Consider the following 25396-nt stretch of genomic DNA (forward strand, 5'->3'; position numbering starts at 1 on the left):
CTCTCAGTTAAGCTGAGTACCCTCGATCTCAGAGCGTCTTCACTCTGTATCATCTGATTCACATTCTCTTCTGTATACTTTCTCTGATTTCTATTTTACTATCAATTTGGATAAATAGATTTCTTTACTATTGGCTACGTTCATTGTGGAATTGGTATTTGGTGAGAAGGGAGTAGTCTTAGATATAAATTTTGAGTCCTCCTCCCATCAGTGAACAGTGATCAGAAGTTTAGTGTGGACCTCCAAATCACATCTCCTAGCGTAACAATATTTAAGGGAGCAGATATCTATCAGAGCAATTCTATCCCAATACCCCTGTCTCTGAGAAGAGTAAGCAAAGTAGCCAAGCTTCTGGCCCCAACCTGCTGCTAACCTTCCTACTTAATAATGATTTAGAGCATTTTCTCATATAACTATACTTTGATTTCTTCATCTGAAAACTACCTGTTCATCTCCTTTTTCAATTGGGGAATGACTTGTAATCTTATAAATAACTTTCCCGACAAGAAGTAAAGTCTCCCTTGGAGAAAGGTGGGAGGACAAGAATCTAGAGATGACTATTCTGCTTCTCTTTGAGCTGTGCAGTGACATCCCTCATGCTACATGTGGTGGACAGCTCTTGTTATGTGAATTTCTACATTTAAAATGTTTTTGTAATTATTATATATTGAGAAAGATTCTTTAAAAATCCATCTACCTTGAAGTTTTTATTCTACACTTACACTTTGGTGGCATAATAAACAACAAAAACAATAGTGGTACATGGTAGTACTGTCTCACTATGGATCTTGGGCCACAGTGCCCAATCTACCTCTGATTCTTCCCTACCCCATTGACACTCAGAGTCATGGAGAAAATAACATGAATCAAATTGCTCAAGATGATCTATTAATTATCCTAGCAAACTTCTACCAGTTTTTAACCACTTCTTTTAAAAAGGCAGCAATCATAGCCATCAGCAATCTATCAGTTGTAGAGTATGTAGCCTACAGGCAACATCTCTTCACAAAGGATCACAAGATTTGTCACTGGTAAGGAAATGATTGATAAATTTTTTAATGTAGTCAATTTCTATAATGAGATTTTACTTGGGGAAAGCTTCCTTTAAGCCTCAGTTACAGTCCCACCTTCTGCAAGAAGTCTTTCCCATTCTTTCTTATTCTTAATGTCTTCCCTCTGTGACTACCCTCCAAGTTTTTCTGTTTTTAGCTTATTTGGTCATAGTTGTTTGCATGTTATCTTCCCCACTGGACTGGCAGGCAAAGTTTGTTTTTCTTTGTATTCTCAGTACTTAGGACATAGTAGGCACTTGGTAAATGCTAGTGGACTGACTGATCAAAAGATATCTAGAATTGTTTCTGATTTACCAGAACTGAATTTTCTGTAAAGGAACTACTACTACATAGTCAGCAGCATACAATACTTTTCTTTGTAATCTTCCTATTTACATAAAGGGCCATGATCAGCTTCCAAAGGTTAAGCAGCTTCTGTCCATGCTTAGATTTCCCTAGATATGATAAAGAGAATGAAAATTTGTTTCTTTTCCTTTTTTTATGTTGTCCTGCCATGGTATCTGCAAGGTCTCTTTGAACAAACTGAATTTTTCCCAAGGACCTTTATCAGGTACAGTCAGTTCTGCTATAATGTTTGTTTTGAAAACACAAATTTGTTCCAAATTTGTTTGATAGGGAACATTTTGAACATGACTCACATTTTGTATTGACTTATGTGTGATTTCTTTCATGAGAAAGGAGAAAATTGCACAACTTCACAATAGCTCACAACTTACAACCCTTTTGATGTGCATTTCTACAAGCAAACTTTATATTTTTTCAAGATACAGTATTGTACTTATTATAATATCTCCTGGAGTAGTAAGAAGACAGGACAGAAGAGGGGAGAACTGATCTACAGCCACCACTTCAGTCTTCCTCTCCCCACCTTCACTAACTGTCCCAGAGTTTTGACTTGCAGAGGACCCTGCTCTATTAGTCAGTCAACTTTGGGTTCCATTGTCACAGATACTACTACTACTTATTGTAGTATTATAACAATTTAACTTATCTAAACTGCTTCCATTCTCATTAGATTCCTATCTCCTTTTTGTGTATCACAAATGAAATTTTTGAGTATTGTGTTCCTAATCTCATTTTTCCCATAAACCCTGTGATTTTTATTGTTTGATTTTGCATAGCATGGTGATTTTTTTTCTTTAAATTTATTTAAGTTTTCAGCATTCGTTTCCACAAAATTTTGGGTTCCAAATTTTCTCCCCATTTCTCCCCTCCCCCCACCCCAAAATGCCGAGCATTCTAATTACCCCTATCACCAATCTGTCCTCCCTTCTAACATCCCTCCCTTCCCTTATCCCCATCTTCTCTTTTGTCCTGAAGGGCCAGATAAATTTCTATACCCCATTACTTGTATTTCTTATTTCCTAGTTGCAAGAACAATACTCAACAGTTATTCCTAAAACTGTGAGTTCTAGCTTCTCTTCATCCCTCCCTCCCCACCCCATTCCCTTTGGGAAAGCAAGCAATTCAATATAGGCCATATCTGTGTAGTTTTGCAAATGACTTCCATAATAGTCGTGTTGTGTAAGACTAACTATATTTCCCTCCATCCTATCTTGCCCCCCATTGCTTCTATTCTCTCTTTTGATCCTATCCCTCCCCAAGATTGCTCCCTCCTCCCACTGCCTTCCCTTCCATTATCCCACTCTGCTTATCCCCTTCTCCCCCACTTTCCTGTATTGTAAGATAGGCTTTCATACCAAAATGAGTGTGCATTTTATTCCTTCCTTTAGTTGAATGTGATGAGAGTAAGCTTCATGTTTTTTCTCTCACCTCCCCTCTTTTTCCCTCCACTGAAAAGTCTTTTACTTCCTCTTTTATGAGAGATAATTTGCCCCATTCCATTTCTCCCTTTCTCCTCCCAATATATTTCTCTCTCACCCCTTAATTTCATTATTTTAAGATATGATCCCATCCTATTCAATTCACCCTGTGCTCTCTGTCTCCCTCTATGTGTGTGTGTGTGTGTGTGTGTGTGTGTGTGTGTGTGTGTGTGTGTGTGATCCCACCAACTACCCAGATACTGAAAAAAGTTTCAAGACTTACAAATATTGTCTTTCCATGTAGGAATGTAAACAGTTCAATTTTAGTAAGTCCCTTATGACTTCTCTTTGCTGTTTACCTTTTCATGCTTCTCTTGATTCTTGTGTTTGAAGGTCAAATTTTCTTTTCAGCTGGTCTTTTCACAAGAATGCTTGAAAGTCCTCTATTTCATTGAAAGACCATTTTTTCCCCTGAAGTATTATACTCAGTTTTGCTGGGTAGATGATTCTTGGTTTTAGTCTTAGTTCCTTGACTTCTGGAATATCATACAATCCCTTAATGTAGAAGCTGCTAGATCTTGTGTTATCCTGATTGCATACTTGAATTGTTTCTTTCTAGATGCTTGCAATATTTTCTCCTTGACCAGGGAACTCTGGAATTTGGCCACAATGTTCCTAGGAGTTTCTCTTTTAGGATCTCTTTCAGGAGGTGATCAGTGGATTCTTTCAATATTTATTTTGCCTCCTGGTTCTAGAATATCAGGGGCAGTTTTCCTTGATAATTTCATGAAAGATGATGTCTAGGCTCTTTTTTTGATCATGGCTTTCAGGTAGTCCCATAATTTTTAAATTGTCTCTCCTGGATCTATTTTCCAGGTGAGTTGTTTTTTCCCATGAGACATTTCACATTATCTTCCATTTTTTCATTCTTTTGGTTTTGTGTTGTGATTTCTTGGTTTCTCATAAAGTCATTAGCCTCCATCTGTTCCATTCTAATTTTTTTTTTATTTTTTTTTTTTTATTAAATTTATTTATTTAACTTTTAACATTCATTTTCACAAAATTTTGGGTTACAAATTTTCTCCCCTTTTATCCCCTCCCCCCCCAAACACCAAGCATTCTAATTGCCCCTATGACCAATCTGCTCTCTCTTCTATCATCCCTCTCTGCCCTTGTCTCCATCTTCTCTTTTGTCCTGTAGGGGCAGATAGCTTTCTATACCCCTTTACCTGCTTTTCTTATTTCCTAGTGGCAAGAACATTACTCGACAGTTGATCCTAACACTTTGAGTTCCAACTTCTCTTCCTCCCTCCCTCCCCACCCCTTCCCTTTGGAAGGCAAGCAATTCAATATAGGCCATATCTGTGTAGTTTTGCAAATGACTTCCATAATAGTTGTGTTGTATAGGACTAACTATATTTCCCTCCATCCTATCCTGACCCCCATTACTTCTATTCTCTTTTGATCCTATCCCTCCCCATGAGTGTCGACCTCGAATTGCACTCTCCTCCCCATGCCCTCCCTTCTATCATCCCCCCCACCCTGCTTGTCCCCTTATCCCCCACTTTCCTGTATTGTGAGATAGGTTTTCCTACCAAAATGAGTGTGCACTTTATTCTTTTCTTTAGTGGAATGTGATGAGAGTAGACTTCATGTTTTTCTCTCACCTCCCCTCTTTATCCCTCCACTAATGAGTCTTTTGATTGCCTCTTTTATGAGAGATAATTTGCCCCATTCAATTTCTCCCTTTCTCTTCCCAATATATTTCTCTCTCACTGCTTGATTTCATTTTGTATTAAAGATATGATCCCATCCTATTCAATTCACTCTGTGCACTCTGTCTCTATGTATGTGAGCGTGTGTGCATGTGTAATCCCACCCAGTACCCAGATACTGAAATGTTTCAAGAGTTGCAAATATTGTCTTTCCATGTAGGAATGTAAACAGTTCAGCTTTAGTAAGTCCCTTATGACTTCACTTTGCTGTTCACCTTTTCATGGTTCTCTTCATTCTTGTGTTTGAAAGTCAAATTTTCTTTTCAGCCCTGGTCTTTTCATCAAGAATACTTGAAAATCCTCTATTTCATTGAAAGACCATTTTTTCCCCTGAAGTATTATAGTCAGTTTTGCTGGGTAGGTGATTCTTGGTTTTAGTACTAGTTCCTTTGACTTCTGGAATATACTGTTCCATGCCCTTCGATCCCTTAATGTAGAGGCTGCTAGATCTTGTGTTATCCTGATTGTATTTCCACAATACTTGAATTGTTTCTTTCTAGCTGCCTGCAGTATTTTCTCCTTGACCTGGGAACTCTGGAATTTGGCCACAATGTTCCTAGGAGTTTCTCTTTTTGGATCTCTTTCAGGCGGTGTTCTGTGGATTCCTTGAATATTTATTTTGCCCTCTGGTTCTAGAATCTCAGGGCAGTTTTCCTTGATAATTTCATGAAAGATGATGTCTAGGCTCTTCTTTTGATCATGGCTTTCAGGTAGTCCCATAATTTTTAAATTGTCTCTCCTGGATCTATTTTCCAGGTCAGTTGTTTTTCCAATGAGATATTTCACATTATCTTCCATTTTTCCATTCTTCTCTCTTTGTTCTGTGATTTCTTGGTTTTGCATAAAGTCATTAGCCTCCATCTGTGCCATTCTAATTTTGAAAGAACTATTTTCTTCAGTGAGCTTTTGAATCTCCTTTTCCATTTGGCTAATTCTGCTTTTGAAAGCATTCTTCTCCTCATTGGCTTTTTGAACCTCTTTTGCCAATTGAGTTCGGCTAGTTTTCAAGGTGTTAATTTCTTCAACATTTTTTTGGGTCTCCCTTAGCAGGGAGCTGATCTGCTGTTCATGCTTTGACTTCATGTCTCTCATTTCTCTTCCCAGCTTTTCCTCCACCTCTCTAACTTGATTTTCAAAATTCTTTTTGAGCTCTTCCATGGCCTGAGCCCATTGGGTGGGCTGGGACACAGAAGCCTTGATTTCTGTGTCTTTGCCTGATGGTAAGCATTGTTCTTCCTCATCAGAAAGGAAGGGAGGAAATGCCTGTTCACCAAGAAAGTAACCTTCTATAGTCTTATTTCTTTTCCCTTTTCTGGGCATTTTCCCAGCCAGTGACTTGACCTCTGAATATTTTCCTCACACCCACCTCACCTCCTGATCCTCCCAGCCCGTGTTTGTGGTCTGAGATTCAAATGCTGCTTCCAGCCTCAGGGCTTTTGGCGGGGGCAGGGCTGCTATTCAGTATGAGATTATGTTCTGGTGCTGAGGTCGGGGCAGGGCCACCTCTCAGGCTCAGTTCCCTCAGGGGGTTTATGCACAGACCTTCCGCAATGGATTCAGGCTCCCGCCCTCTTGGGGAGCCCCTGTCTGCAGCCACCTCTCAGCTTCTACCTCCCGGGGGGGGGGGGCCTGAATTATGGGGGCACCCCACTCCCCTCTCGACCCGCCAAAGAGACTCTCTCACCCACCCCTGTCACCTGTGGGTGGAGGGACTTGTGCGGCCGCTGGAGATCCTGTCCCTGAAGCCTGCTCGGATCTGTTTCTCTCGGTGCCGCAGCCGTGGCCGCAGCAGGTCTGGGCTGGGCTTTGTGTCTGCAGCGCGACGGACCTTTTGCGAGAGGTTTGCAGATCCCTCTGTGGGTGGAGGGACCTGCGTGGCCGCTGGAGATCCTGTCTGTGAAGCCTGCTCGGATCTTTTCCTCTCGGTGCCGCGGCCGCGGCAGGGCTGCACTCAGCTCCCAGTCCCGGCGCCCAGTCCGCCGCGCGAAGGACCCCCCCGCGAGAGGTTTGCAGGTCTCTCTGGAACAGAAATCTCCCTCGCTCCAATGTTCCGTGGCCTCTGGGTGCGGAATTCGCCGTGAGTTACTTCCCTGTAGCCATTCTATGGGTTGTGGGTTCAGAGCTATGTGTATGTGCGTCTTTCTACTCTGCCATCTTGGCTCCGCCCCCCTGTTCCATTCTAATTTTGAAAGAACTATTTTCTTCAGTGAGCTTTTGAACCTCCTTTTCCATTTGGCTAATTCTGCTTTTTAAAGCATTCTTCTTCTCATTGGCTTTTTGAACCTCTTTTGCCAGTTGAGTTAGCCTATTTTTCAAGGTGTTATTTTCTTCAGCATTTTTTTGGGTCTCCTTTAGCAAGGTGTTGATCCACTTTTCATGCTTTTCTTGCATCTCTCTCCCCAATTTTTTCTCCACCTCTCTTAGTTGATTTTCAAAATCCTTTTTGAGCTCTTCCATGGCCTGAGCCCATTGAATATTTATTTTGGATGTTTGGGATACAGAAGCCTTGACTTTTATATCTTTCCCTGATGGTAAGCATTGTTCTTCCTCATCTGAAAGGATGGGAGAAGATATCTGTTCACCAAGAAAGTAACCTTCTATGGTCTTATTTTTTTCCCCTTTTTTGGGCATTTTTCCCAATCAGTTACTTGACTTTTGGGTCCTTTGTCAAGAGTAGGGTATACTCTGGGAATCTGTGAGATCTCAGTTCCTCCAATGTGGCATGATCAAGCATGTACTGGTCTGGATGCAGAGAGGGATTTTTGTGCCCAGAATCTTAGCAGTTACCTCTCCACAGCCACCTGGCCTCCAGTTCCCAAGTCAGCACTGGGGGCTGATTTTTGGATAAGCTGGATGGGCAGGGCCGCCATTCAGTGTGAGACAAAGACCAGCTCACCCAGGGCCTCCACACAGGGTGGAGGCAAGAATCAGCTCTTCAATGCCCCCAGGGTTTTTACGCTCCAAAAATGTATGTGGCTGCTATGCCTGACATGTAGCCTCTGAGGTGGCTATGTGCTGCCAGAGCTATGGGAAGGCCCTTCTCCCTTCCTGGCCAGCTGGAAAAACCCCATCACTGACCTTTGGTGCCTATGTGTTGAGGGATCTTTGAAACTGCTGCTGCTGGGACTGGGGATTCCGCAACTGGAGATTCTGCCCCCAGTGGCTGTTTGGGAGCCGTGCACCATGCGGCCAAGGCTGGGCTGGGCTCCATGCTCCACTCCACATTAGGGGCAACCCACATTTCCGTGGGCCTTTCAGGTCACCCTGGGCTGGAAATCTCCTCCACTCTGTTGTTCTCCACTTCTGCTGCTCCAAAATTTGTTGAGAGTCCCTCTCTACAGGTATTTTATGGGCTGTGGGGGGAGACCCTGCGTATATGTGTCTTTGTACTCCACCATCTTGGCTCCACCCCCAGCATGGTGATTTTTTAAGAACACATATGCCACATGATGGGGCAACTAGGTGGTGCAATGGATAGGCCTGGAGACAGAAAGACCTGTCAAAACCCTCAGGTACTTAGCAGCTATGTGACCCTGGACAATCACTTAACCCTGTTTGCCTCAGTTTCCTGATCTGTCGAATGAGAAGGAAAAGGAAATGGAAAACAAGTATAGTATGTTTGCCAAGAAAACTCCCCCATGGGGTCACAAAGGTTCAGACTTGACTGAACAACAGCAGAAGTAACTGCCTATAGAATAATGTGGAGAACAAATAGTCTCAGCTGTGCCTATAGCCTGCTATGTAATTTTGGGCAGGATGCTTCATTTCTCAGTCTCAGAAATCTTTTAGTCCAAACTCCTCATTTTCAACTTCTATGCTTTCCTTCAGAAATCTGTTTGAATATTGTTTGCATATATAGCCATCAGTTCAGAACTAGGAGCAAAAAGGAGAAAGAAATAAGCATTTCTATAATGCCTGCTACTTGTCAAGCTATGTGCTGAGCACTTTTTAAACATATTATCTCATTTGATCCTCTCTACAGCCATGAGAGGTGGATGGTGCTATTATTATTATTCCCATTTTATAGCTGAGAAAACTGAGGCAAACAGAAGTTTAAGTAACTAGCCAAAGGTTATAAGATCCACTGTGCTACCCACTACCTCTGAAAACCACTGGATTTACAAAAAGCAGGCTCAGAAACTTGGGAAATCTCACACCACACACACACACACACACACACACACACACACACACACACACACACACACACACACACACACACAGAAGGGACTTCTATATTAGTCCATGAACAGTCAAAATACCACTCCTTCCTCTCAAATAGATTCCTGCCTCTCCCAGGGACCCATACAATGCTTCAGATTTAGTATTTCCTCTACAACAAGAAAGCACAGAAAGTTGCTTAAGAGTTGACTCCTTTCCCCTGCTCCCTCTCCCTACACCTGTATAGTTATGTATACAAATAACCAGCCACGTTCAAGTCGGTTTCTCCTCGCTCTGAATTTGTCCTTTACTGTTCCTTGGTTCCAGCCCCTGTTTAGTCCCAGCACTCTTCAGTTTGTTCCAAGAAGTTGGCATTATACAGCAATTCCTCCTCTTCTCCTCATGAGGTTTGGTTTTAGAATCTCTCCATTTGTCCAGGAAGTCCCTGATATTTCACAGCTGCCTCCATCTCCTGCCATCTGTGGGGCCATATGATTCTTTCAGTCTTGGGGCCATTCGGTTCTCTGGAGAGGCTCTGCAGATACTCCAGGGAACTGAATCCAAATTTCAGCGTGTAGTATTTTGTAGTATAGTGTAGTCTTTTTTCTCCTGTGCTCTTCAGATATGGTTCTGACAGACTATTTAACTCCCTTTTTTATAGAGGGTACAAAGGTGTAGCTCAGGTGATCTAAAACTGTCCTTACATCAATCCTTCATGTTGTGTTAGCAGACTAAGGGATATACAGGGCAAGATTTTACACCCCAGAAAGGAGACAATAATGAATGCCAGAAAAGTATCAAATGCGATGTCAGTGGGGTTGCTTAGAGCTTTTATGGGAAGGTATCTTTAATACCAGCACAAAGGTCTGACTAGTCTTTCTCCTGGGCATTACCTCCAAAAATAACATCTTCAAGTGATAAGGCAGCGTAATACAGTAAAAAGAGAGCCGGATTTATAGTCTGGAGATGTGGGTTTAGACCCTATTCCTGACACAGTTATGGACAAGTTTTTAGCTATAGTTTCTTCATCTGAAAAACAAAAATAATAATATTTAAGTTCCCTGCTTCACAGGATTGATGTGAAAAAAATTATGAAGTGTTATGTAAATATTAGCTATTAGTATCATAGAGCTACATAATCTCTGCAGTCATTTGGGGGGGTATCCTTTTTTTTCTTAACAATTGATGCAGTTTGGGATGCTAGGAACCCCAAAAGTCAAGGATACAGGGTGAGTCTGCCTGGAAAGCATTCAACCACTCAAGCCTTCTTTCAGTCAAAGTAGTGAAGTTGATTTTAGCACCAATAGAGCTGGCTAGATTCTGAGTGAATCTTCATGGGAGTAAGACTGATACCTATATACAAAAAAAATAGACAGTGAGGGACAATTAGGTGGTGCAGTGAGTAGGACACCACCCTGGAGTCAGAGGTTCTGAGTTTAAATCCAGGCTCAGACACTTGACACTTACTAGCTGTGTGACCTTGGGCAAGTCACTTAATTCCAATTGCCCTGCTTTCCTCACTCTAAAAAAAGAAAAAAAGGACAGTGAGAAGATCTGGATAGGATTAAAAAGTGATAAGTAGCCTGGGGTCACCCAAGTGACATAGTGAAAGGAATTAAGTGGTCAGGCTGGGTCAAGAGCCACAGTGAAAGGATTATTAGAAGGACTATTTAGGATCTAGGTGAGCTGGGATGGGCCAGAAGCCAGGGACTGGGTTGTGTTGGAAAATTCAGAGACTGGGTTGCTGAAATGTATGGGAAAAATCAGAGTCCAGGTCCTATCACCCCATCACAAACATTTATTTTTTCTTTGTTGTTTCCACACCACTCCTTCAACTGAACAATTTTAAAGAAAAAGAAAACCCTCATTACAAATATGTACAGTCCAGCAAAACAAATTCTTACGCTAATCATGCCCTAAAAATGCATTCTCTATAGTAATTTTGAAGTTGAAATATAATTTTCAATCTTTGTTTTGAAAATTCCTTCTTAAATATTTTCTACCACCAACTCCAACCTGGAAATATAGAAGGTGGAGGGGAGAAGATAAGGTTCATTAGTTACCTGTGCCAGGGAATATATCTTCAGATAATATGTACTAAGTTTAGCCTAAAGCCTTTAAATTCAATCTCAATATTGCAAACCAAAGTGCCAATAAGTACCAGATTTGTTGGTATTTTTATAATATGGTTTCTCTTCTAAAAAGTGTCACATCCTTTCCCACCAGTCACCCACCCCTGGCCCCCAGAATTACAAAAATGTACGTCTGTTGTTCCACACTGATGATAACCTATACACTAAATGTCTTACTATCGTTAAGGCCTAATGCAAACTCAAAATTCTTTTGTCATGATTAAGAGAACAGGTTGGGAAATGTATATTTAGGTGGTAAGATGGAAAAGGGACTTCACTGTGAATCCTTTTAAAAAATCAAATTACTAATGTAGCATTCATACCCCTCCCATTCAGCCCTGGGGGACTAGCAAAGCGTGGGCTCAAAGAAGAAAGACAAGGGCGTGGGGATTTGAAACGGACAAGTCAGAACCTGGGGAGTGGGATCGAGCCGATGGCAGCTTGCTTGTCCAAGCTCATGCCTCTCTCTTTCTCTCTCTCTCTTCTTTGGTGTCCTTGTGATAACAAGGAAATTAGTGACCTACTAGAGGCAGAAACTCCCTCAGATTTGATTTGTATAAGAGGAAGAGCAATATAAATTAAATGACATATTGCACTGTGTTTGGGATTGAGAAACAAGGGGTGTGACTGCCTTGATGTGAGACTAGGTTGAATGCAGTCCTGACTGCATATCCCATCCTGTTCTTTGGGTTAGAGGACACTGAATTCTTGTCTCATATTGATGGATTGGACACTGGTCAACCATGGCAGCTGGGTTGTAAGTGAAAACCCATGGGCAAATTGCATTGGGGAAAATGAACTTCCAAGTTTCTGGATTGCCAACCGCTAGGGGGTTGATACAGAGACTGGAGGACCATAGGCTGGGGAATGTGCCAGAAGATACATTCATGTCAACATGTTTTGATTCCTGTCTTCTATTTGGATCATTTTCATATGAGTACATATTTGTAAGTACTTTAAAGAGAAACTGCAGAGTAAAAAGAGAGAAGGGAGGAACTGGTAGAATGGGGGCCAAGCCACAACTGGATTGATAAAACACCATTCCTCACCCTAGTTAGACAAGAATGTCAACATCACCCATAAAGGGGCAGAACCCAGGGGTGAGCAACAGCTACCTGCTTAGCAGACTCAAGATAAGCACCAGATATGTGGAGGTTACTGTAGCAATGACCACTAGTTTTGGGTGATGAAAGTACCCTTGATTAACAGCATATATCTGGTCCTGACTGGAGAGGACATGACACTAGTCACAAACCCCTATACAATGCCCCAGTAGAGCTCCAGATTCCTTTTTTCTAGTCTTAAGCCTCCTACTTCCCTTGAATTTTTGAGCATCCTGATAGATATGGTATGGGATTTATTTATTTATGTGATTTACATAAAGTAAGACATTTATTTCACCAAAAAAAAAAAAGAGATAAAGATATGGGAAAGTAAGACAGTAGAAGGTTGGTTAGTTGTTGTCCTTCCTTCTCAAAGAGGACTAAAGTGGCATCACTATGTTGGAATCAAGGTACAGTATGTCCAATTATGACTGATCAGAGCAATACAAACTCAGAAGGGTCTACTACAGGCCAGGCACTAATAGTTCATATGAACATTTGAAGTTGAGAAGTCTCTAAATTTGCACATCTCATGTTTCTTTTGAGTTACTGCAATTCTGCTTTGGTCATAGAGCACAGCACCTTCTCTGTTGTGGACACACCATGCTAGGCAGTCTTGTGCTCGGGTCTCCTATTTCAGACAATCAATTCCAAAGTTGTTCAGAAAGACCTTGAGAGTGTCCTTATATCACTTTTTCTGACCCCCATGTGAGCATTTGTTCTGTGTAAGTTCTATGCAAAATCGTCTTTTAGACAAATGTACATCTAGCATTCAAACAATGTAGCCAGATCATCAGAGTTGCACGCTCTGTAATAAAGTTTGAATGCTTGGCAATTTAGCTCAAGAGAGGACCTCAGTGTCTGGTACCTTATCTTGCCAGGTTATATCCACAATCTTCCTAAGATAATTCAAATGGAAATGATTCAGTTTCCTAGCATTTGCTGGTCAACTGCCCGGGTTTCTCAGGTCTACAACAATGAGGTCAGCACCAGGCCTCTGTAGTTTGGTAGGCAGTCTAATATCTCTTTTCTCCCATACTTTCCTTCAGAGCCCCCCAAACACTGAGCTAACTCTGGCAATGAATGTCATTTACGTGTATATTTACATGTATATCACTGGAAAGTATATTGCCCAAGTAAGTGAACTTATCCACAGCATTCAATATTTCTCCACTTGCTCTAATTGATGATTTCATGTATGGATGGTGTGGTGCTGGCTGGTGGAGAATCTGTGTTTTCTTGGTATTAATTGTTAGGCCAAAATTAGCACAAGCAGCAGAGAATCAATTCATTTATTGCATCTTAACCTCAGAGGCTGCATTGAGTACATAATCATCTGCAAACAAAAACTCATGAACCAACTCTCCCTCTATTCTAATCTTGACTAATAGCCTTTCCAAGTTAAATGGTTTGCCATTGAGGCAAACTGAAAAAATAAAGGGACCATCTGCTGACTACTTCTTAAACAGACCTATTGACTGAATGGGTGTTACCTCACCCTAAGTGAGTACCTGAGTAGGCCTTGGCCAAGGCCTCCCATTGCATCTTGGGCCACCTCCAGTCATTCTGATGAATATCTGGCCACTGGAGTCAGATGGCTCTGGAGGAGAAGTGAGGCTGGTGACCTGCACAGCCCTCCCTCACTCAAAACAAAGTCAAGTGCAAGTCATGTCATCATTTCTCTGATGGCATGGTCTTCTTCAGCAATAAAGGATGAACACAACAACAACATTTTGCCATTAGTGCAGTAGCTTACCTTGATGACATTTTCATCCTCTTGAAAGGTGTCTGACAACATTGCTGAAAATATCATTCATGGGAGTAAGCTTACAGCCCTGCTTCACTCCATTGGTTACTGGAAAAGCACAAGAGCATCATCCATTAACCAGGGCCTGTGCTAGCATACTGTCATGAAACTGAACATACAATACAGATGAACTTCTCCAGGCAACCAAATTTTGCCGCAATTTTCCACAAACCCTCATAACTGACAGACAATATCGAAGGCCTTGGTCAGATCAATGAATGTTGTATAGACCTCTGTTCTGTTTCTGGCATTTCTCCTGGAGTTGTCAGGCAGCAAACACTGTATTGACCATTCCTTGACCCTTTCTGAAGCCATACTGGCTCTCAGGTAGATGATCATCTCCCAGGTGAAGGATCAACCTATTAAGGAGGACTCTGGCAAGAATCTTGCCAGCAATGACTGAGAGACTCCACTGTAGTTGTCACAGGACAATCTATTTTCTTTACCTTTACTGAGATGGACAATGGAAGCATCCTTGAACTCATGGGGGATAACCTCTTGCCATATAACCCAGAGAATTTCAGTTAACTTTTGTATGAGCCATGGACCCCCTAGCTTGTAAATCTTAGCTAGAGTAGAATCAGCACAGGCACTTTGTAACATGAGAGGAGCCTAATCGCCCTCAAAACCTCTTCTTCAGTTGGAAGTTCAGCTAAGGAGGGATTGACTTCAATCTATGGTTGGCTTCAGCATTGACTGATGACAGTCTGCTGAGTATGCTATGGAAGGGTTTAGCCCACTTGTCCAAAATCATGTCCTTATCACTAATCAATGTGACTCCATCAGTACTGAGTAGTTGAGATGCACCATAGGTCTTTGTCCCATAAATAGCCTTCAGGGCATCATAAAAGTGCTTTGGATTGTTACTATCAGTATAAAACTGAAATTGATCTGCCTTCTTACTGAGCCAAGATTCTTACTGCATCTCTCACTTGCATGTTACTCTTGATGGAGTTAAATGCTGCCTTCTTAAAGATAGATGAACCGTGCTGGTTAGCACCATGGCATTCCCACTTTTTATTTTGCATCTTCTGAATTTCCCCAACATTTTTGTCAAATCTATCTTGATGTTTGTGACTGCTCTGGCCCAGATGAGTAATGTGGTACTGTACACCAGATCTCTAAAAGCTGCCCATTCCTTTTTTGCTCCACTGTTGCCAACTGTGTGTTGGCTCTGCTTTCCCTCCAAGTTAACTGAGAGAAGTACTCGGTCAACATTAAGTCTTTTGGTAATCATTTTGCGCTAGGGCCACTGCTCTTGTTGAATGTGAATACTTAGCTTGGAGAGGATATCTGTGATAAGTCCAGCCCTCTGTACCACATATAACCTTCATCACTTTTACATCTTCTCTATTTCTTCTCTTTACAGTGACATAGTCTATTAAATGCCAATGTTTGCAGCAAGGGTGCATTCATGGTTATATTCCATTTAGGTAAATGAAAGATAGCATTGGTGATAAGAAGGTCATTAGACACACAAGTCTTCAGTAATAAGTGACCTTTACTGTTGCTGTTTCCAAATCCATTCCTCCCAAGACTTCCCTGCCATGTCTGGTAGTCTGTGCCTACTCTAGCATTAAAGTCACCCAGAATTATGAGCTTATCCTCTTTAGGCACATTGATGATGAGGATCTCCAGGTCTTCATAAACTTTTTCTTTGACTTCATCAGAGTTCATCATGGTGGGAACACACAAGAGGGCCAGGGTTAGGTTTAGCAAAGCAGACAATTTTTAGAGCACCTTTTCTAGCCCCTTCCTCATACCAGAAGGTGATCAGTGTGGTCCTTCAAAAAGGCTCCTCAGATACCCAGGGGGCCGCTGAATCCCCCTGCTGATTCATTCCCATGAGAAGACAACCTTATGGACTAGGCTGCCTGTGTGCTCCCAGTGTATCTTCATCTCTTGCTGTCTGTTGTCACAGGAGGGCCTTTGAAGTGGGTAAAAATGGTAAAATGAAATGAGTGATGTATTTTGATTTGCACATAAAGTGAATTTAAATGAAGCAGAGTTGCCCAAAGTTGTTGGCCTCACTCTTTGTTCCAGAGTCATTGGAGTCCAGTGACAAGACAAAAGTCAAGATGACTGGTCATGGCTCAAGATGCAGTGGATGACCTCACTGTCTTCCATGTCTAACCAAGCTCTAAGCACTCCAAAGCACATGCTTCTGCTGCCTTCAGAACCATTGGAACAAGCTGTTCTCATCTGCCCACTCTACTGGGGGAAGTCTTCACATGCTTGGGGTAGACACCCCTCGATTACGGGGTTTAGCCCATCTGCTGAAATGACTTACCAAGGTGTACATGCTACAGCTTCTTGGAGCCCCAGGAAAGAGTTGGGTGAATCAGGTAGACACTAAAGGAGGGAAACAACCCTGAAAAGGGCTCAGCAGATCTCACATCAAAGATTCTGGTCTTTCCTGAACACACCATGCACTCCAGAAGGCAATTCAAAATGAATTAAGATTCAAAGACTTTGCTCATTTAAACATAAAATATTTTCATGCCTAAAAGTATTTGTTATGTAAAATCCTTCACAATCAAGCCCCGGGCTATCTTTTCACACAAATCACACATTATGTGCCCTTCAGCAGGCTACAACCAAATTAACCTCCACATACCCCATGCCATTCTTTCTTCTTTCTCCTTTATTTAACAAAGTATGGAAAGGCTTCCCCATTTGCTTCTTTGGGAACCTTAAGTTCCCTTCCAGGCTCAGTCCAAGCGTCAGCTTTCCCTAGAAGTTGATCGTCTCAATAGTTAGCACCCCATCCTAAATCACTGGGCATTTCTGTTGTATAGATACTTATTTCCTTCTCTGGGAACATGTCTACTTCTCCCAAAATGGAAGTTCTTCCAGGGCAGGTATGATCATCTCATTTTGGATTTGTATTCCTATTATTAACATAGCACCTGGCACATAGTAGGGCTTAATAAATGCTTGTTTATTATTGATTGATTGTCATTGATATTTATTCAATGATTTTTTTTTTTTGGCACTGAATGTGGTGACTTTATTGATGACACACATCCAGGACTCAAGGCTTCTCCCCTTACTACAGGGGTGCTTTGGGACAAGGATGTGAAAGGGATACAGGATCCCCAGTATAGGAACATAGATTAGGAATGTAGGTTCACCAGTGGTGGATCTCTTTTTTTTTGGCTGTGGGTGAAGATCCATGGCTTTCCACTTTACTCCCTGGAGGCCATGTAGACCATGAGGTCTACTACATGGTTGCTATAACCATACTCATACCAAAAAATGATCTTGACAAAATGGTCATTGAGGGCAATGCTGTTAAAGTCACAGGATACAACCCGGTTCACATTGCAGCCCAACATGCCCTTCAAGGGTCCCTCTGATGCTTGCTTCACCACTTTCTTGATATCATCATATTTGGCAGGTTTCTCCAAGTGGCAGATCAGATCCACAACAGGTACATTGGGAGTAGGAACAAAGAAGGCCATGCCTGTGAGCTTCCCATTCAGCTCAGATATGGCCTTGCCTCTATAGCCTTAGCAGTACCAGTGGAAGGAGGGATGATGTTTTGGGCAACATTATGTCCATCATACCACAGCTTACCAGAGGGGCCATCTACAGTCTTTTGGGTAGTAGTAATGTCATCATGAGTCCTTCCACAATATCAAAGTTGTCAATGACCTTGGCCAAGAGGGCCAAGGAGTTGGTAGTGCAGGAAGCATTTCAGACAATCTTAAAGGAATTATCATATTTCTCATAGTTTACTCCCATCATGAACATTGGGACATCAGCAGAAGGAACAGAGATGATGACCCACTTGGCTCCACCCTTCGAGTGGGCCCCAGTCTTTTCCATGGTGGTAAAGAATCCAATGCACTCTACAACATATTTGGCTCCAGCATCTCCCCATTTCATATTTGTGGGATCCCACTCCTGGAAGATGGTAATGGCTTTTCCATTGATCACCAGCTTCCCATTCTTAGCCTTGACGGTGCCCTTGAACTTGCCATGGGTAGAATCATATTGAAACATATAAACCATGTAGTTGAGGTCAAAGAATGGCTCATTGATGGCCACAATGTCTACACCCACTTGAGGTGAATGCAGCCCTGGTCACCAGGCACCCAATACGGCCAAATCCATTGACTCCAACCTTCACCATCTTGTTTCAGGGATGCAACTGAAGCAGCAGAACCTGGCACTGAGCTTGGGAGAAAAGCCAAAAGCTATTCAATGACATTTCAGAGTTTTCTGAAGTAAAGTTAGAATTACAATACAGTATGTCCTGTGGCATGCTATTCAAATTTAGTGTCTGTTTACATGAAAAGTTCTTAATAACTGGTGTCAATGAATAATTATGTTCTCTTGAGGTTCTTAATCAAGTTTGGCTCTTTCCTTTCCATATTTTATGATAAAAATGGAAAGCAGCCAAATCATGTGAAATACAAAACCCAATACCTCCCAAAAAAGGACTACTATCTGAAAAAGAATGACATTAGTGAGACATATTACTCTTCTAGAGGCCTTTTTAAAGTGTAGTATACTGGAAAGAGTACTAGACTGGGAGAAGTAGAAGTTGGGATTCTAGTCCAAGCCTTGCCCCTAACCAGCTATACTAACTGTGACAAATTGCTTCCTCTTCCTTCTTTCTTTCCCTTCTTTCTTCTTTTCTCTTCTTTGTTCCTCCTTCCTTCAGTTCTTCTTTCCTTCCTTCCTTCCCTTTCTATCTTTTTCAGTTGCTATAGGGAACTTCCACTGATTAAGCTCTTTCCCAATGTAGATCAATACTTGCATTTATATTTATAATTGTAGAAAGTTGCCTGGGGGTACCAAGTGGTTAGGTGACTTGTCCAGGGCAAATAGAAAATATATGTCTGAGGAGAAACTGGAACCCAGGTCTCCTGAATTATGAGGACATCTCTCTACCCATACACTGTACATCACTTGTTTTGTTGACTTTGCTTGACGTATTTTCATTTTCACAGGATACTCCTTTTTAATTTTAGGACTCATTTACAATATCTAATTGAAAATCAATAAATTTCAGTGTATAACTAATGTTATGTGTCTGTGGTCATGTATGTAGCTAATGAAAATGTTAAGAAGCAAAAGGTTTTAGAAGTAGTAAGTCAACAAGCTTTTTTTTCTTTCTTTTTTTTTTAACAAGCATTTATTAAGATCTTCTATGTGTCAGGCCCTCTGCTAAGCACTGAGTACTGAATGAGTTAGTACGAAATAATAGGGTAGTTTCCATGTTACCCATAAGTCTTTATCATCAAATATTTTTGACTTTTGTGTTATGCGAAACATGCTATGGACCCAAGAACTAGAAATAGAGGAAATTTTTTAAAACTCTAGGACGCAAAGTACAGTTGCTAGTTAAACATTCCATTACTACTACCTGGATGAGTTGTCCTATTTTGTCAATGGCCAGGAGGGCTCTTGTATATTCTACATCCTGGGCAATGGGAATTGTTTCTTGTGCTCTCTGTGGCTGTTAGCTTTTGCTGGCTGAACTTCCTTAAGGACTACTGCCAAGAATTCTGAGACTGTGTAAACATTTTCATTTGTTAAAATGTTAATGTCTTCATTTCAAACCCACATTAATACTTAATACATCATGGCCGTGGCCTTTGTCATTCCTGTTTAAATTTCTCTCTGACTTAGAATTATTTTTCATTTCCAATTTTGTGTATAACTTTAAACAAAACCAAACCCTCAATGTGAAATGTGGTTATAAGAGAACACAGAGTCAGGATAATGAGATCAATACTTATCTCAGTTGCTAATTTGTGGTGTCACCAGGAGAGATCTTACAAAATTAGGCAAAAATAGGTGAAAGATATAAAAGTCTTTCTCTGTCCTGCTCCTAAAAGTAAAACCTGTTATCCATTTCCCTATAGTTGTATTCCTTTAAGAGGGGACAAAGTCTCTCATTCCATCATGAGAGTTATGACTTAAAAAGAAAAAAAAAACTCTAGGAAGAAAGGAAATTCACTGGCTTAGATTCACCCCATGGCCTTAATTACAAATGAAAGATCTTTTCCACAGAGCATATTTTAATAGTGATGGGGGAGGAAAAGGAGGGAGGGTGTGGCAAGAAGAGGAGCTTAGGAGAAACATTCTTTCACAATCTCACTTAGGGTTTATCCTGGATCTTAGACAAATCACTTCATTTTTTTCTGTCTCAGCTTCTACAGCTGTGGAGTGACAATAGTTATTTTTCTTTAACCTCCTCCCCATTGGATTGTGGGTATTTCAATGAGTGCAGAGTCCTGAACTCATTGTGGTATGATGGGAGAAGTGGAATTAGAGATAGGACAAAGTTGAAATTGAATCCTAACTCCAACACTTACAAGCTGCATAAATATGGGCAAGTCACTTTTTTAATCTATAAAATGGTGGTAATAATATATATGGTATTTTTACTATACCGGTTCTACAGGTTTTACCTACTCAACACTTACTTTATTTTATATATATATGATTGTTATAAGGCTTTTTACATTAAAACATCAACTTGGCAGATGGGGGTCTTCCACTTAGGGATCTATATACTGTCCTTCCCACATAGATTGTTTGACCATGACAGTCCTGGTAAGGATATTCTACAAGGAGGGGTTCATAGGATCATAGATTTGAAACTGAAGGACATGTTAAAGATCATCGAATCCAATACTCCCTCATTTTACAGATGAGAAAACTGAAGCATAAGGAGTACATTCAAAAAGTATTCCCAGGCTTACACAGTAAGTGTCTGAGGTCAGATGCCATACTACATCTTCCTACCTCAAACTCTACTACTCTATCCCCTATACCCTGCTGCCTCATTGAAATGTGTCAATAAACAAGTAAATCACAGTATTTGAAAGGAGGTTGCCATATTATCCAGGGTAGGCAGCTATAGGTGGTGTAGTAGATATAACATTAAGCCAGGAGACCGGAAGACCTGACCCCAGACAAATCTGACCTCAAACATTTATACATATGTGTCACTCTGGATGAGTCACTTAACTAACTCAGTATGCCTCATCTGTAAAATGGGGGTAATAATGGCATCCACCTTCTAAGGTTGTTGGGAGGATCAAATGAGATAACATTTTTAAAGTGCTATATAAATGCTATGGATAGCTAGGTGGCCCAGTGGATAAGGTGCCAGGCCTAGGGTCAAGAAGATTCATCTTCCTGAGTACAAATATGGCCTCAGATACTTAGCTGTGTGACCCAGGGCAAGTCATTTAACTCTGTTAGCCTCAGTTTTGTCATATGTAAAATGAGCTGGAGAAGGAAATGGCAAACTACTCTAGTATGTTTGCCAAGAAAACCCCAAACGGGGACATTACCAAACAACAACAACAACATATAATGATATAATAATAATTGGGGCAGCTAGGTAGTGCAGTGGATAGAGCACCAGTGCAGGAGTCAGGAGGACCTGAGTTCAAATCTCACCTCAGACACTTGACACTCACTAGCTGTGTGACCTTGGGCAAGTCACTTAACCCCAATTGCCTCATCCTGGGTCATCTCCAGTCATTCTGATGAATATCTGGTCACTGGATTCACATGGCTCTGGAGGAGAAGTGAGGCTGGTGACCTGCACAGCCGTTTCTCACTCAAAAACAACAAAGTCAAATGCAAGTCATATCATCATTTCTCTGATGGCATGGTCTTCTTTGGCAACGAAGGATGAACACACACCAAACGCTAGACCACCCCTACATCCCTCCCACAGTCTTTCTATATATAAGATCTTTCTTGTCTCCATGAAAATGCTCAAATTTAATCTGGCTCAGATTGAATTTCAGCTGGATTGAATCTGGGAAGGGTATATGGAGAGGGAGAGGTTTACATACCTTCCAGTCTTGGTTGGAAAAGAATTTGAGATTAGTAGTTTTCCCAGTCTCAGAGAACAAAAATGTTGAGGTTTAGGGGTGCTCACAACCCAAAATGCCAACACTGGATTCTGCCCAAATGAATTCCATTCAAGTCTTCTTTTAGCCAAAGGAAAACAAAGTTTATTAAAGATTTGTCATATTGGGTAGACTCTTAAGGAGACTAAGCATTTGTGACACTTGTACTGACATGATGAGCCAGACTGAATCTGAGCTAGATTGAATCTGAGCACCTTCACAGAGAGTGAAAGGATCTTATATACAGAAAGACTGTGGGAGGGATGTAGGGGTGGTCTAGTAGTCTGTAAATAGAGGAGGGGTTTAGGGAAGGTCTTGATGGGAACAGACAATGGAGGGCTAGGCTAGTTTAAGGGTAATAGATTTGGGCATAGATATTTTGATAGGATCAAGGGTGGGAAATAGCAATCTGGAGGTAACAGAGATTTAGACAAAGCTATAATGAAAAGCCTGTGGCCTCAGGAGAAGGCCAGATCTAGTGGGGAGATTCAAGGAGAGGTCAAGGGGGTCCCCAGAACCTATACCCCATGAAAATAACTCAGTTAACAACAAATAATCACTTTCTTAACTATAGACAATCAACAAAACAATAAAACAAGCCCTGATTTGTGGTTTTTGAGATTTCCCAGATGTCAGTGCTCATACTTAACATTTAGTAATACTCTCCCCAACTGCTAAGAGCTGGCTTCAGCATACTCCTGGTTACAAGTCAATTCGAATATAAATTTCTTGAAGGCAGGGTCTGGTTTTACTTTATCTCTGTATTCCTAATGTTTAGCAGAGTGCCTGAATCATTTGAAAATCTTAATAAATCCTCATTGATTGATCATCAATGTCTTGGTTTTTTGTTTGTTTAGTTGTACTTTCTTGTAACAAGAAAGGGTTCTATGGGGAAGGGGAGATACCGGGAAATTATGGTGATGTTTAAAAAAGCATCAATAAAACATTTTTAAGAAACCATGTAACTTATAGGTGTTAAGGAGGTAAATGAATTGGGAAACCAATGTATGAGAAGAGACATCAACATGAACAATGGTGTTCTCTAAATAAGAGGGTTGAGATGGAGAACACTGTGAGCAAGCTACTGAATTCCTTTAGAAATAAGGAAACATGGCCTGAAGGATGGCAGATTGTAATAACAAAATAGATACTATAGATGGATAAAGAAGAGTGTTGCAGATTGATGATGACAGGAGAAGCGTCACAATGATAAGCAACTCATATTTGTCCCCCTGTTGAGATAATGTTTTGGGGGACATGAGAAAAGGAGCAACTTACACCAAAGTGCCAGGAGCGCTTTTCTAGAGAAACCCAGATGTTTAGAAAAGAGTGCGAGACAAAAGAGATCTGGAATTTAGGGAGAGTGAGATAGAGCCAGGGTTCCAGAGGGCAGGTGTAATCAAAGGTCAGAGGAGAATTGTGATAAGTGGATAACTAAAATGACTAGGAAGAGAGGACTTTCACCCTAACAAATGGTGACTCTGAATCATTGGAATTAGGGGAGCAAACAGTGGGAATTTGCCAGCCACCAGAGCCAGCTGAATGGGGTTCCTCCCTCTTGGCTACGATGATAACTGAGCACAGTGTCATTGGTGGGTGATGGGGTAAAATATCACAGAGTTGGAATCAGGTAGTTGGTTCTAGGATTAGTAAAAATCCTGTTGATTGGGTCTACAGTGCAGATCTGATTTCAGTTCTATAACTGGATCACAGAATGTGTGTTGGAGGAAGTGGGGGATGGAGGTGAAGGGGGTGAGGTACAAATAAGACACACCCACAAAACACACAGAACATTAAGTGTGCACTTGCCCTTAGCCCCTGGTGTATGGAGATTTGGAGGACCTCTCAGGGAGGGCCCTTTACCAACTGGCATCTTGAGATCCGGGATTCACTCAGAAGGATTGTGTGAACCTTTATTCAGAAATGCGTATGCAGGAGCAAAGGCAATGGGTTGTAGAAGTGATCCAAGAAAAGGGTTGGTAGGGCACAACTGATGATATGATAAGGGGGCCAGGGACTCAAGAGAAGAATACTGTAAGTCTAGAATTGAAATGGTTCACTAAAAGAGCAATTTGAAACTATGCCCAAAGGGACATAAAGCTGTGCATAGCCTTTGATCCAGCAAAACCACTACTAGGTCTCTATTGCAGAGAGATCATAAAGGGGAAAAAAGGACTCACATGTACAAAAATATTTATGGCAGCTCTTTTTGTGATGGCAAAGAATTAGAAATTGAGGGGATGCCCATCAATTGGGGAATGGCTGAAAAGTTGTGGTACATGAATGTAATGGAATACTATTGAGCTATAAGAAATGATGAGCAGGCAGACTTCAGAAAAACCTGGAAAGATTTAAATGAACAGATGATGAGTGAAATGAGTAGAACCAGGAGAACATTGTAGAAGGGAACAGCAACAATGTGTGATGATCAGTTATGATAGACTTAGCTCCTCTCAGCAATATGATTCCAGACTATTCCAAAAGACTCATGATGGAAATGCTATTTGCATCCAGAGAAAGAACACTGGGATCTGAATGCAGATCAAAGCATACTGTTGTCACTTTTTGTTTGATTTTTTTGTTTTTTCTTTCTTGTGGGTTTCCTCTTTTTTTCCGATTCTTCTTTTGCAACATACCTAACGTGGAAATATGTTTAATATGATTGTACATGTATAGCCTTTGTCATATTACTCGCCATCTTGGGGAGGGAGAAGGGAAGGGAGGGAGAAAAAAATTTGGAACTCAAAATTTTATAAAAGTGAATGTTGAAAACTATCTTTACATGCAATTCGGAAAAAAAATACTATTAAGAAAAAAAAAAGAAATGATTCGCCAAGGGTCAAGATGTGGAAATGAAGATACAGTGGTTCATGTGGGGGTAATAGCCTGAGAGAGAAATGAAGGTCACTCCTATGACCTTGGACAAGTCATCTAACTTCTCCAGGCCTCAGGTTCCTTATCAATAAAATAAAGAGACCTGTTGGCCTTAATCCCAGCTCTGTCAGTTACTACCTCTATGACTTTGAGTAAATTCACTTAACTTCCCTAAGGGTCCTCATCTATAAAATGATGGGTTTGGACTAGGTCACCTTCCAGATCTAAATCTATGTTCTCTCTCAATTAGTATAAGCACAGAAATATTTTAGGACATTCAAGCTACTTCCTAGTATTAGCTACGTGTTCCCTGGGGAAGGAAGAGAATCTGGAGGTCTATAGGTCTCTGCATTTTTTTTATAAGGAAGTACATGCTGCAGTTTTTTCCATGAGGCCCTTGTTGTGCAAGGGCCAAGTAGGCCTTCATCAGAGCTGCCTTACATTATTGCAGAAATCAGTCCCCAGTCTATAACCTCATCTGAATTATGCTTTGCTGTATCCAACTATGGGAAGACCAAAGTGACAAAATTCACTAGAATATCTAAGGAATAAAAGCACCACTTGCATTTTAGCACCTTCTGAAATGCATGCATACATACATGAATGGCAGACACTAATATGATTTTCAAGGTCCCAAAACCATGTTCAGTTCTGGACCTCTTGCAACGTTTTTTACTTCAAAATATTGCCCAGAACATAGGGCTTTAAAAGAAAGTATTACCTTGAGACCAGTACTTTTCCTTTCCAATTTTTACTTCTTTCTAGCAATCTCAGGTTCATTAAAAGTATCTTAAGATCTGAATTCACCAAATAAATGGA

At 41.1% G+C, this 25396-nt stretch overlaps 1 pseudogene; it reads right to left on the reverse strand.

Moving 5' to 3' along the window:
* Window positions 1–17002: 17002 nt before the first annotated feature.
* LOC140507816 (glyceraldehyde-3-phosphate dehydrogenase pseudogene) lies at window positions 17003–17952 on the reverse strand (annotated as a pseudogene).
* Window positions 17953–25396: the final 7444 nt, after the last annotated feature.

Source organism: Notamacropus eugenii, chromosome 5, assembly GCF_028372415.1.
Source record: "Notamacropus eugenii isolate mMacEug1 chromosome 5, mMacEug1.pri_v2, whole genome shotgun sequence".
In the NCBI taxonomy this organism is placed as follows: Eukaryota; Metazoa; Chordata; class Mammalia; order Diprotodontia; family Macropodidae; genus Notamacropus; species Notamacropus eugenii.